The 14,598-nt window shown below is 42.4% G+C and overlaps 2 long non-coding RNA genes across 7 annotated transcripts in view; both read right to left on the reverse strand.

Moving 5' to 3' along the window:
* The window catches only part of LOC121013680 (uncharacterized), a 68,695-nt gene extending 67,495 nt beyond the window's left edge, over positions 1 to 1,200 (reverse strand). For all 3 annotated transcript variants that reach the window (XR_005782843.1, XR_005782844.1, XR_005782838.1), the window contains exon 1: positions 1,001 to 1,200. This is a non-coding gene — a long non-coding RNA (uncharacterized LOC121013680). The remainder of the gene's footprint in view (positions 1 to 1,000) is intronic.
* A 3,081-nt stretch (positions 1,201 to 4,281) lies between these two features.
* Positions 4,282 to 14,598, reverse strand: part of LOC121013681 (uncharacterized) — an 87,315-nt gene continuing 76,998 nt past the window's right edge. For all 4 annotated transcript variants that reach the window (XR_005782857.1, XR_005782856.1, XR_005782854.1 and 1 more), the window contains 3 exons: positions 14,038 to 14,303; positions 11,118 to 11,314; positions 4,282 to 4,702 (listed from right to left, as the gene is read on the reverse strand). This is a non-coding gene — a long non-coding RNA (uncharacterized LOC121013681). The remainder of the gene's footprint in view (positions 4,703 to 11,117; positions 11,315 to 14,037; positions 14,304 to 14,598) is intronic.

Below are 14,598 nucleotides of genomic sequence, written 5' to 3' on the forward strand. Positions count from 1 at the left end.
ATTTCGGTTCCAGTCATGATCTCACAGTTCCTGAGGTTGAGGCCCACGTAGAGCTCCTTGCTGACAGTGTGGAGCCTGCTTGGAATTCTCTCTCTGCCCATCCCCCCAAAATAACTAAGTAAGTAAGTAAGTAAGTAAGTAAATAAGTAAGGAAGTAAATAAATAAATAAATGCATTCCCAGAGAAAACAAAAGTGAAAAACACACAAAGGTTCCTTCAGAGCTAATATGCTTTGAAAATTGGAGTGAAGGGGCGCCTGGCAGTCGGTTGAGCGTCTGACTTCAGCCAGGTCACGATCTCGCGGTCCATGAGTTCGAGCCCCGCGTCAGGCTCTGGGCTGATGGCTCAGAGCCTGGAGCCTGTTTCTGATTCTGTGTCTCCCTCTCTCTCTGCCCCTCCCCCGTTCATGCTCTGTCTCTCTCTGTCCCAAAAATAAATAAATGTTGAAAAAAAAATTAAAAAAAAAGAAAATTGGAGTGAAATTTCAGTTGTTTTTTTTAGAGAGAGAGAGTGTGTGTGTGTGTGTGTGAGAGAGAGAGAGAGAGAGAGAGAGAGAGAGAGAGAGAGAGAGAATCTGAAGCAGGCTCCATGCTCAGCACTGAGCCCAACACAGGGCTCAATCCTATGACCCTGGGATCATGACCTGAGCCAAAATCAAGAGTCAATTGCTCAAACAACTGAGCCACCCAGGAGCCCCTTAAGTTCCCTTTTAAAAGAGGGTTAGGATAAGGGTGTTGAAGTCTTCCATCTGTCATAAGAGCTGGCTCTCAATCTGATGGAGTGTTAGGCTTCTCTATAGTTAATAATAGCCTTCTAATCTTAACAAAAATGAGCTGAAGTCTAGGACCAAACTCTGAACTCTCAATGTAAACAGATGTGCAAGGGGTATTTTTCGAGAACATGGTTAGCCCCATTCACACACCCAGGGCCCAACCTCCTGTGGAAGTGTTCCCTTCAAACCTGAGCAAAAAACACAAATGGGGCTCCTGAGTTTCCTTACCTGAGTGTCCTCTCTGGCCCCTGCATCCTCTGGGCACATGACAGCGGCATACCATATCATCACTTCCAGCACTGATAACAAAATGCATCCAGGACCAGATGGTGATACTCAGCTTGCACAGGTTTGCTGGAGACAGATACCTGATACTGGAAGGAAATGTCACAGGCAGTTGTTCCAAAGCCAGTGGATCATCCTAAAGGTCTTAGAGGGAAGACGTAGCCAGGAACAACCAGTGAGTCTTTTGAAAGAAGGACAGTGAGAGAGAACAGGCTCACCCAAAGGGCACAGAATCCTATCTAGAAGTGGAGCCCAGAGATCTTTTTTTAAGCCACACCCCCCCATCACACAAGGGAAAAGAGGCAAATTAATTATCTTTAAAAATATTTTTTTATTGTTTATTTATTTTTGAGAGAGAGAGAGAGACAGAGCACGAACAGGGGAGGGTCAGAGAGAGGGAGACACAGAATCCTAAGCAGGCTCCAGGCTCCGAGCGGTCCACACAGAGCCCGACGCGGGGCTCGAACTCACAGACTGTGAGATCGTGACCTGAGTAGAAGTCGGACGCTTAACCGACTGAACCACCCAGGTGCCCCAATTATTTATCTTTACTATCTCTAAAGAATACTCATCTAGATTGGGTACAGTGGACTTACACGGGGAACATTGTGAAAATATACGTGTGCAAGACCTTCCCTCCCCAACCACCCGCCCCACCATTCTGGCAAACCCTACGTGGGGGCAACGTATGCATTTTGTAGGGGCTCCCAGGACTTTCTGATCCTCCCTCCTCCCTGACTTACCCCCAGTTAAGATCCACTGAGCGTTAGTTTGCTATTACACTCAATTACTAGAAAGAAATATATTTGGGTCACATATCTTAATTCCCTGCTGACATACCTTAATGGAATTAATATTTAACAATACACACTTGACTTAGATCAGAAATGCCTTACAGAGGTTATCTACTTGAATTTTACATCGTTACGCCTTCTGGAAAATCAGTTTCAATCATCTGATACATTACCCAGCATCCATCACAGAAATCCTTCCCCAAATTGCCTGACAAAAGATGGTCCCTCCCAGCAGAACATGTCTGTCTTTCTAACAGATAATGACGAGATCATGCAAAGCATTTGCCCTGGTACCTTAGCTGCTAGAAAACAAGCCTTTTTTTTTTTTTTTTTTTTTAGCAGTAACTGTATACACCGGCAAGGATCCTTAGAAATGGCTTATAAGGCAGGGCTGTTCAGTAGAACTTTCTATGGTAACAGAAATGTTCTTTGTCCACATTGTCCAGTTCAGTAGCCACTAGGGACATGTGGCTACTGAGTGCTTTTAATATGACTGGTGTGGTTGCAGAATGAATTTTAAATTTTAAGTAGCCACATGTGGCTAGTGGCAATATTCAACAGCATCGTTGCAGGGCCACTTTTAAAATTTAAACTTGGGGCGCCTGGGTGGCTCAGTCAGTTAAGCGTCCAACTTCAGCTCAGGTTGTGATCTTGAGGTTTTTGAGTTCGAGCCCTGGGTAGGGCTCTGTGTTGACAGCTCAGAGCCTGGAGACTGCTTCGGATTCTGTGTCTCCCTCTCTCTGCCCCTCCCACATTCTTTTTCTCTCTCTCAAAAATAAACAAACATGAAAAAAATTTAAACTTATAGTTAATACTTACACATGGTAAGACAAAAGAAAAGTATTATAGTAGTTTCAACTTCGGAGCCAATGTTAGGTTTACATTTTAAGAGTGTCATTGACTTTCAATAATATTACAATTGACCCTTGAACAGCAGAGTTAGGGGGGGCAGAATTTCCACACACTCAAAAATCCTTCAGCAACTTCTGACTCTCCCAAAACTTTACTAGTCAACAGAAGCCTTATACAGATAACATACACAGTCGATGAACACGTATTTTATGTTATCTATGTTACAGATAGATAAAGCAAGTAGCTTTATAGATCTATCGATTGATCAATAAATAAAATAAGCTAAAGAGAAGAAAATGCTCCTAAGACAGTCATAAGAGAAAATACATTCACAGCACTGTCCTGTGTTTACTGACAACATCCATGTATAAGTGGCCCCGTGCTGTTCAAAGGTGCGCTGTATTTGAATAGCCTTCTGTACATTGGGGGCTGACTGGAAACCTGGCTGCTTGCAGCAGAAAGGAGAAGGGCTCAGGTCATCTGTGGAACAGCGAGACTTAACTGGACGTGCCCTCTGTCCCGTGCTGTCACAGTTAAAATGCTGGGACCTGACGACAGAACTGATGACCATCCTCTGAAACGGGGCCACCAAGCCCCGCCTGGATGGCATGGCCCATACCCTTTCTTCACCCCTCAGCTACGGACCCTCCCCTGTTCCAAGCCCACTGGGGAAAGGGAAGGCAGGGGGTGGCTTTAAGGCTTGCTTTGTTAATTTGCACCTGCAGAGTGCTCTTAAGGAAGAGCCCATTGGGTTTGCAGGGTGTCTCAGTCTTGGCACTAGTAACATTGTGGTTCTATGCTGTTGGAGGGTGTCCTGTGCATTGGAAGATATTTAGCAGCATCACTGGTCTCCACTCATTACATGCCAGTAGCATTCCCCACCCATCTCAGTAGGGCCAACCAAATATTTCTCTGGACACTATCACATTTCCCCTAGGGAGCAAATTATCCCCAGTTGGGAACCTCTTAGACAGTAAGTTCTTGGACTACTTAATAGGCCACTTAATAAAGGAAACCGATCCTAGATTTTTGTTTCATTTTTTTTTAATCTCTAGTGTCCAGGGGCGCCCGGGTGGCTCAGTCGGTTAAGCGTCTGACTTCAGCTCAGGTCATGATCTTGCAGTCTGTGAGTTCGAGCCCCACATCGGGCTCTGTGCTGACAGCTCAGAGCCTGGAGCCTGCTTCGAATTCCATGTCTCCCTCTCTCTCTGCCCCTCCCCTGCTTATGTTCTGTCTCTCTCTCAAAAATAAACATTAAAAAAATTTAAATCTATAGTTACTGTTACTCAATACATACTGAAGCATCATTTAGAGGAAAGAATAGAAGGTCACTATCAGTTTTTTTAGGGGCACCTGGGTGGCTCAGTCCATTGAGCATCTGATGCTTGATTTCAGTTCAGGTCATGATCTTACAGTTCATGAGTTTGAGTCCCACCTTGAGCTCTGTGCTGGCAGTGTGGAGCCTGCTTGGGATATTTTCTCTCTCTCTCTCTCTCTCTCTCTCTCTCTTTCTGCCCCTCCCCCACTTGTGTGCTATTTCTCTCAGAAATAAAAAAATTTTTAAAGGCCACTATTATCTTTTTTTAACTTTTTACAAGTCTCCCTCAGTGCCTAGCATAGTGTAAGAATCGATAATTATTTTCCGGTTGGTTAATATTTCTACAGGTTTTTAAAAAAAGAAGAAATGTCTACTAACGACTATTTCTGAGCAAGAAAAACGATGGGGAAAATAAATCTTTTTTATCCCTTTATGTACATGAAGCAATTTCCTGGCCTATTGTGGTTTTAAGCAAACAGTGCAAGTCTGAAAATACAGTCTCGCCACTTTTGATTAGCACCATGATTGTGCGTGAGGACAGGATGCCTCTCAAGCTCCGTCTCTTCCAACAGAGGTTGGTCTAGGTGCTGGGTCAGGAGGATCCCTTCCTCACCGACTGGGGGAGCCAATCATCTCCAGCACCAGATTAGACCCCCCCAAGAACCTTTGCTGCCAGGTTCCCTGCAAAGAAAATCAGACAGGTGGCTTCAGTTCACAGTCCCTGAGCCCTTAAGCCGCACTCCCCAGCAAGTGACTCTTTTATCGTACAGGTCACAACCAAACCCTGGAGAATAGGCCTGCTATCTCATGAAAGCCAAACCCGTGGCACCTAAAACTTCGGGGACAGCTTCCCACCATGTACACATGGTGCAGCCCAGCAGAAGGACATGGAAGGCATTCCCACCGTGCCCACGTTTAGATGGACAATCCGTTTGGTACAGTCTGCCCTTCACCACTTTCCTAAACTGTTTACGGTACTTAAAGCTTCTTGGACAAGATTTTTCATTTAAGGAAAAGTATCACTTTCCAAGTTCCAGAACACTGGCTGTCTGCTTGAAGCTCTGCTCTATTCAAACAACCAGAATCATTAAGGCTATTTACCAAGCACAAGATCAGAGCATTTATTACAATTAGACAAGACAGGAGAAGGGAAATTCCATCCCTTCCTTTAGAGTACTTTGCTGGAGACATACTGGAATCACCTGGGCAGCTCTTTAAAGTCTTGAGGGTTGGGCCACACACTCGATGAAATCGGAATCTCAGGGTAGTACAAGGCATTAGCCAATTCTTTTCAATAAACGTTTGACTTTAGAACAGCTTTAGGGTTATGGAAAAAATTGCAAAGAGACTACAGACATTTGCCATATACCTTCTAGCCATTTCCCCCTATTATTAACATTTTATAGGAGTCTGGTACATGTGTTACAATTGCTGAGCTAATACTGATGCATTTTTATTAACTGAAGCCCGTACTTTTTTCACATTTCTGTAGTTTTTCCCTAGTTTGCTTTCTGTATCCCAGGATTCCATCTAGGATGCCACATTACATGTAGTTGTCATAGTTCCTGAGGTTCTTCTGGGCTGCAAGAGTTTCACAGACTTGCCTTGTTTTTAATGACACTGATAGTTTTAAGTACTGGCCAGATATTTTGCAGAATGTCCCTCAGTGGGGATTGGTCTGATGTTTTTCTCATGATCAGACTGGGGTTATGTGCTTTTGAGAAGAACACCAGTGAGATGAAACCATTCTCATCGCACCAGATCAAGGGCACGTATGTTGACCTGCCTTGTCACTAGCAACGTTGACCCTAATCTTTTGGCTGAGCTAGTGTTTGTCAGGCTTCTCCAGGACAAAGTTAGTCTTTTGTCCCTTTTTTCTTACTGTACTCTTCTGAAGGAAGTCACCATGTGCAACCCACACTTCAGGGTTACATTCCAGCTCCTTGAGGGCTTAGGATTTACAAGAAATTTTTAGAGTTCTTTGATAGAGGAAATTTGTCTATTTTCTTCCATTTATTTATATTATAGAGATTCATTTATTTTCTACTTTGGATTTCAATCCAATACTACTGTAATTATTTTGCTGCTCCAGTGTTCCAGCTTTGGCCATCGGGAGTTCTTTCATTGGCCCTATATCCCTTTGTGGTAGTGGTGGTGTTTTTCTGAGCACTTTCTTACTTTTGGCCACTATATGATGCTCTGTGTTCATCTTATTTATTTCCTACCCTAGTCCTAGAATCAGCCATTTATCTAAGTCCTGGTTCCTTTTGTTGAAGAATGGTATTAGAAGCCACGATGTGTATGCTGGGTGTGCTCACTGCTACAGAGATGTCACCGTTCCTAAACTCTTTCCATTGACAAAACGAGGAAATTATGTGTGTGCATAATAACCGATGCATATATACTTACCTGTAAGTACTTCTGTATGGAACTGTCTTCCTCTACATTAAGCTAATATGAGTCCATATTGATGTCTCCAACTCTAATCCAATTATCACAGGGATGTTTCCACTCTTCCTCTTGCTTTTCTGTAATTTCCTACTCCACACTGAGAAACTTGGCTCCCATCATTGTCTCTTTACTTCACTGATGAATTTCAGTATGTAGTGGTACCAGAACTGTTAACCTGGACCCTCATGGGAAGTTTATCAACTACAGTACAGACTTATGGACAGTTCCTTCTGCCTTTAGTATTAGACTCCATTCATTTCCAAGGTTACTTAGGTCAGCACCTCTTCTCCTCCGTATCTTCAGTGAGGCTGTTCAATGTATTTGTAATACATTGTTCCGTCACAATTCTGCACTTCATCCCGGGATCCTGATCTACTAAATAACTTTTTCAAATTTGCATAAAATTTCCTCTTTGTCCTATAAAGTCCTATGGGTTTTGACAAACGCATAGTATCATATATCCACCATTACAGCTATCATACAGAATAGTCCCACTGTCTTAAATAGTTTTCTGTGCTTCACTTATTCAACCCTTTCCTCTTCCCCTAAAAAATCCTCTGGAAACCACTGATCTTTCTATCATTTCTATAGTTTTGCCTCTTCCAGAATGTCATAGAATTTGAATCATATAATATGGAGCCTTTTCACTGGCTTTCTTCACTTAGCAAGTTGCATTTAAGATTCATTCATGTCTTTTTTTGTGGTGTGATAGTTCATTGCTTTTATTATTTTAATAATATTCCATTGTATAGATGTACCCATTCACCTACTGAGGGACCTATTGGTTGCTTCTAGCTTGGGAAATTATAAGTACAGTGGCTATAAACATTCCCATGAATGTTTTTTTTGTACGGACATAAATTTTCTTTCTTTTTTTTTTTTTTACACTTATTTTTGAGAGAGAGAGAGAGAGAATGAGCAGGGGAGGGGCAGAGAGAGGAGACACAGAATCTGAAGCAGTCTCCAGGCTTGAGCTGTCAGCACAGAACCTGATGCAGGGCTCGAACTCATGGACCACGAGATCATGACCTGAGCCGAAGTCGGACGCTAAACTGACTAAGCCACTGAGGCATCCCCAGGTATAAATTTTCAAAATGGTAACTTAAGTTTTCAAATCAGTAAATAGTGGTAATTCAATCACTAAATGATAAAGACTACACCTATCTCTGTAAGAAAGTGCCAAACTATCTCCCAAAGCGTCTATACTATCTTGCACTCCCACCAGCAGTGAATGAGACTTCTTTCTTGTTCCATATCCTTATCAGCAATTGATGCCAGGTTTTAAATTTCAGGCATTATAATATATGTGTAGTGTTATCTCATTATTGTTGTAATTTGTAATCCCCTAATGACAAACGATGTTGAGTATTTTCTCACATGATCATTTTCCATCTGTTTCTCTTCTTTGGTGAAGCATCTGTTTGGCTCTTTTGACCATTTAAAAATGTGATTGTTTTCTTCCTGTCACGTTTTAAGGGTCATTTGAATAGTTTGGATAGAGGACCTTTATGAGGTATGTGTTTGGAAATATTTCCTCCCAGTCTGTGGCGTGTCCTTAGCTTTTCTTTTACAGTGCATTCACAGTTTTTAATTTTAATGAAGTCTACTTTCTCAATTTTTCTTTAACAAATCATGCTTTGCATCATATACTTACAAATTCATCATCAAACTCAAGGTCACATAGCCTTTCTCCTGCGTTTTATTCTATCAGTTTGAAAGTTCTGTATATTACATTTAGATCTATGATCCATTTTGAGTTTATTTTTATAAAAGTGTAACATCTGGGACAAGGTTCACTTTTTTAAATTTTATGTTACATGGACGTCCAGTTTTTCTAGTGCCATTTGTTGAGAAGTTCATCTTTAATCCATTCCATCGCCTTTGCTCCTTTGTCAAAGTCACTTGATTCTATCTGTGTGGGTCTATTTTGTGGTTTTCTATTCTGTTCCACTGATATATGTGTCTCTTGTTTCACCAATGAACACAGTCTTGATTACTGAAAGTTTACCATAAATCTTGACATTGGGTAGTATGAGTCTTCCAGTTTTGCTCTTTTTCAGTATTGTGTTGGGCATTGCTATTTTTTTTAAGCTTTCCAAATGAGTCCAATGTATAGCCAATGTAAGAATCACTGCTTTGGAGGCAGCTGGGAATAGAAGGAAGAATATGGATCTTAAGGGCGCCTGGGTGGCTCAGTTAAGCATCCAACTTCAGGTCATGATCTCGCGGTTCATGAGTTCAAGCCCCACATCGGCCTCTGTGCTGACAGCTCAGAGCCTGGAGCCTGCTTTGGATTCTGTGTTTCCCTTGCTTTCTGCCCCTCCCTCACTTGTTCCCTCTCTCTCTCAAAAATAAATAAATATTTTTTAAAAATTAAAAAAACAAACAAAAGAACATGGATTTTCAAGTCAAGCAGCCCTTTGTTTAAATTCTTGGTGTTCAGGCAAGCCATCTGAAATGTTGGAGCTTCAGTTTCCTTTTCAGGAAACGGGGGATTAAAATGCTTACTGGCAGGGTTTTTTGTTTGTTTTTATAAAAGCAATACCTTGGACAACCCCAGCATAGGGATGGACAAGCAGCAATTCACTGGTCAAGATGATTTCCCTTTTCTTCACTTCCAATGCCTTCTTGACTGTTTTCTTAGTGTGCTCTTAGACCACTGCATTCCAAATATTAGGAAGGACTAGCATAGTTTATTATTATGAAATATCTCCCAATAGATATGTAACCATATAAGATGGGTTATAATCCAGTGTTGCTTCCCCCGGAAACCGGCAGCCTGAAGAAATAAGCCTGTTTGACAATCTTTTTTAGAAGGAAGTGATTCATGTTGAGCCCATGGGGAATTAATACTAGTCTATTTTTTAACGATTTGTTGAAGGGATAGGAATTTACTGCCTGCATGGAAACAATAATGAGAATAAGTAGCAAATGGCACAAACGATTAAAAAGAGAGAGAGGGTGAGGAAAGTGCCCTTTTTAAAAAAATAAACAGGAAAATGACCAGGAAGGACATTTTGAAGCAACAATGGGATCTCTTTATGACTATACACCTTTGTACTTTTAATAATTGGGGCCATTGTTACAGAACACATTCCCCTAAGTGAGATTATTGGGTAAAAAATACAGTTTCAGATATTCGTATAAACGTCTTATTTTCCAAAAAACTCTTCCTTTATTCTACAGAGTAAAAAATACTGTATGTAAGCAAGAAATCAAGCAAACAAACAAAAAATAAAAGTCAGGAAGGGTGATAAGAAGGAAACATAAAAGAACTCATTTACCATCTACATCTATGCTCCAAGCATGCTAAGAATTATACACGTTTAAACAAATTAATCCTCATGGCAAATTTAATACCATTCTCACTGCATAGATAAGAACCGACGTCTTAGAAAAGCTACTCCATGTGCCACAAAGCATACAGTTCACAGAGCGAGGAAGCCATCCAAGTATACCTGAAAACCAGGCACTGTGGCCCCATCTCAAAAACCATTATGCCATGATGCTCAAATTCTTTAATTTCTGAAAAGGAGAAAGAGTGTGAAAACATTTTTAACTTCCAAAAAAGATGCCCCAAATTACTAGATGTTTTATGAGCAGAATCCTAATTTGGACTAATTTTCTAATATAGCTATCCTAAGAAGTCTGGTAACTGGGCTCAAACGAAAGGATTCTTTCATTTCTTGCAGGACACAGACAGGCACATTTTTACAATGGCCTCCCCAAGACAGTAACCCTCCTCTGGCACCTCCCCAAGAGTCATTAGAGAATCCCGGAGCCCCCGGTACCTCCTCTCAAAAGATCTGCCAGCCCAGCAGAAGCAGTACTAATGAGACTCTGCCACCGTGTAGCAGATGCTGGTGATTCACAGGAAAGAGGGGCCATGTCTGGCTGTGACTCTCCTTCCTGCTGCAAACATTAAGCCGAACCAAATAAAACTGATGACAAAACTCAAAGAGAAAATGTCAGGGGTCAGAAGTGGCCACAGAAACCACCGTAGAACCCAATTAAAAGCTGGTATTTTCCGGCTTTGCTTGTGACAGGTGTTTTGGCCTGCCTCCATCCCTCCTTCCTTTCCCTGGGGTGATGAGACATACACCAGCAGAGTGGAAAACAGTGCCCCAAGAAAGGAACTGTTCTAGAATTCACAGTAGCAGGTGCACAGCAATTTAGGAGTAATTAAGATATTCTAAGAGAAAACAACCCTCTGTCATGTAAACTAGAAGGAGGTGGGGACATGGTAACTTCAGTTTCAGACACTTTATTTGTAAGGGAGACATATGGCTGTCGCCTTGCAGCCATGCGGGGAATCCCAAGCGGAGTGTCTAAAGATCACTCGTGTGGGGTCTGGTCCTCCACGTTCCAAGTCCAGAAACTACATTTTGTCTACTTATTCAGAGACTCAGGGGCTGCCACGCTCCCTGGCTTAGAAGATCCCAAAACACAAACCAGAATGTAAGGTGTGCTGGGTGTTTTTCATTCCTAATATTTTTGTTTGGATTCTTTCATTTATAATAGACACATTTTTCTGTTAGTTATTGGGCTATTATCAGGGAGCCGTCCTGTGTTGGTTAGCGGTTGCTGTGGAGGAAGGATGCCCAAACCCAGAGGCTGAAAACCATCAGAATTTGGTTTTGTTCACATATCTAGGGTAGCAGGGCAGCTCAGCTAATCTCTCCTGGGCTCGCTCAGGGTCTCATGCTCACCTGGTGCTTGGGCCACAGGCTGGCTGATGTAACATGTGTCTAGCACAGTCTGGCGATCGGCCAGGACGGTGTGAGTAAATGAGTTTTGTTTCTCATCACTGAGCAAGTTGGCCTGGCCGTGTTTCCATGGTGGCTGTGCAATGCAATATTCAGCGAAATGTTAAGAGAGAGAGAGAGAGGGAGAAAGTACTTAAGGCCTCTTGAGAATCTAGGCTCAGAAGAGGCACATCACAGGGCACCAGGTTGGCTCGGCCGGTTGTGTCCGGCTCTTGGTTCCCTGGGTCTGGCTCTGTATTGACAGCATGGTGTCTTCTTGGGGTTCTCTCTCTCTCTCTCCTCACGTGAGCACACGCGCTCTTTTTCTCAAAATAAATAAATAAACTTAAAAACAGCTGGCACGTCATGACTTCTACCACATTCTATCAGCCAAATCAAGTCGCAAGCCAGCCGATATTCGAGGGGTTAAGAAGTCTCTACCTATTGACAAGCTGAGTTGCCGGGTCACATGCAAGCAATAATTACAGATATTCTGGCATTAATCTTTCATGCCTCCCTCTGTGGGGCTCTCAAAAATTGAATTCATAAGCAGAGGTCACTTGATGAAAACAAACTGAAGGGCGCCTGGGGGGCTCAGTCGGTTAAGCGCCCAACTTCAGCTCAGGTCATGACCTTGCGGTTCTTGAGTTCGAGTCCCCATCGGGCTCTCTGCTGTCAGCACAGAGCCCACGTCAGATCCTCTGTCCCCCTCTCACTGCCCCTCCCCTGCTTGCTCACGCTCCCTCTCTCTCAAAAAAATAAAATAAGCATTAACAAAAATCAAATATAATTGGATACGACTTAGGGGTTATTTCAACTAGGCTTCCAAACACTCTGATGAACTATCCTTGCTCCAAACCCAGAAGGTACCCAACACTAGATTGCCTCTCTCCCTCTCCTACCCACACCACCCCCCACCACCCCATACCACCTCCTACACACCCTAAATGTCCATTTGGAGCTGTTCTCTCACAGTGCATTCTTTCTATAGATGCCTGCCACCAAACCCTTCCATTATGCATTGCCTTTTGCCGGTTTCACTCTTATGGTGGCATCTGTTTCCACGTAGTAGATTTACGTCTGGCAGCCTCTGCGGTAACTACTATGTCTGGTTTTTAGTTCATAATAATTTAACTGCTGCTGAAGCTGTTTCAGGAAGGGATAGAGGAAGACACTGTCTCTTCCTCTCCCGCCCCCTACTCAGGAGCAGAAAGGCAAGGGCACTTGCAAAATCTGGGAGGAGAGAGAACCCTTTTGTCTTCCGTCAGCTATCGCTGTAATAACCAGAAATTTATGGCTCTGTGGTTATTATCCAAGTGGGGGAGCCCAAACATCGGTGGGCCACACAGGTTTACTGCATTCACGGGAACATTTTCTGAAGTATCCTGGAAATGAAACCTAGTTCTTTTGCAGAAATTCAAGGAGCCCGAACTCTGTTAGAGTAAATTAGCGCTGAGATATTCAACATGGCTTCAAAATGCGTCTTTCTGTGGAGATGAAGTTTCTAGGTCGCTATTCCATTACACAATGCCCTCCTTATGAGAGCCCAAGGGAGAAATTTCTCTCTGCTCTCAGAATGGGAAACAGCTGGGCTGTTTAATACTTGGAGTGATTTTGTGGTGGCTGTTATTACAGATATTATGGATCATGTATGTGACGGCCGTCTCTTTTTTGGGCAGTTTAACATCAAAGCAGAGACTCAGCTCTAGAAACTCTATAGGACCTTTTGGTAGGAATATTAGATATTAACCTCACACTTAACTTTGCTTTATCTTTCCTAGCTCTGTAGACTCTCTGTTTTGCCTTCCTCACTCAATTATTTTTGTTTATTTTGTCCTATTTAAGATACTTATTAAGCAGACTTAAATACTTTTTAGAGCCTAAGAGAATAAATAAGCAAACAAATAAATGCCAGTTCCTCAAGAAAGCTGTAACCTTTCTGAATACTTAAAAGAATTCTTCAATTTTATCTATCTTGACGGAACTCTTGTACAACTTTTCGATTTCAGATACTGTGGTCCGAGTTTATCGTACTTCTCAATGGTTCGTTATCATTTTTTAATCTAAGAAGAACCCTCTCAATTTCTTCCTTCCTTCCTTCCTTTTCTTCCCCTGACATTCTTCATGTGCCCCTGGGCAACCATTTCAATACTGCAACCCCTTTTGTTACTTTGTGTTCTTATAAAACATATGGTTTAAAAAAATTTTTTAAGTAAAAAATAAATGAAAAAAATAAAAATAAAATAAAAAATAAAACATATGGTTTCACATGCATGAGTCTTAGTGGCATGCAACTATTGTTGCTTTTCTTGTTATAAACCTGTTTCCTTTTTCATTCAGTACATCTCGTGTGTACTTCTCTCTAAAGAGCATGAACCCAGGACACTCTGCCATCCACTCCCCAAATTGCCTCCAACACCCACCCCCAAAAGTAGGTCTTGAGGGCAATCCTCGTACCCAGAGTGAACACATTTGAGGGTGACAAGGGTGCTATGAGTAATTTCACCAGGACAGCAGGCGCGCCCTGTGATCGTCCTAGGGGAGCTGCAATGCCTCGTCACCTTATTCAGACAGGACCCTTAGGAACTCCGTGAGAATCCCTTCTTGATATGTACCAACAGTGGATTTGCTGAGTCAGGAGGTACTCATAGACCTCATCTGCTCTTACCACCAGAGTCCCACGCAGGATTTCTACACCAGTTTACATTCCCATCAGCAGTGCGTGAGGGCCCCCACGCTCCTGTATCCCTGCCAACCCTGGCCTTATCCCGGTTTTGCCAGCCTGGCACATGTAAACAGCTACCTCATTGTCAACTTAACATCTTTGTGGCAACTAATGCATTTGAGCATCTCTTCATATTCTTGTTAGCTTTTTGTACTTTTTCCTTTCTGTGAATTTTGATCTTGTACCTTGGCCCCTTTTCCATTGGGGTCTCTGTCTTACTGAGTTGCAGAAGATGATAAGTTTTCCAAAATGAGCACACATTTCTTTGTCTTCTTAAACTGTATGACCAGCATGATTATTCTTTCTTGCAGAACCAGGGTCACATGATGTTGAGCATACGTAATGCTGGGGTTATTAGACACTATGAAACAGAGTTAAACAGGTACCAACAGATTGCAATGGACCGAATGGTGCCCCACCCCCAACATTTCATATATCTAAGTCCTAAGCCCTGACGTGACTGTACTGGGAAATGCGGCCTTTAAGAAGATAATTAACGTTAAGTGAGATCCTAAGTGTGGGGCCCAAATTCACCAAGGCTTGTGTCCTCGTAACAAGAGACAGGTAGCAGGTGGCATGTACATAGAAAAATTTACTTTAGGTGGACTTCCAAGTCAGATACTGGGAAAACTATTCAACTCACTTAAACCGCTTAC

The sequence above is a fragment of the Herpailurus yagouaroundi genome, unplaced genomic scaffold, assembly GCF_014898765.1.
Source record: "Herpailurus yagouaroundi ecotype Mexico unplaced genomic scaffold, PumYag 199, whole genome shotgun sequence".
In the NCBI taxonomy this organism is placed as follows: Eukaryota; Metazoa; Chordata; class Mammalia; order Carnivora; family Felidae; genus Herpailurus; species Herpailurus yagouaroundi.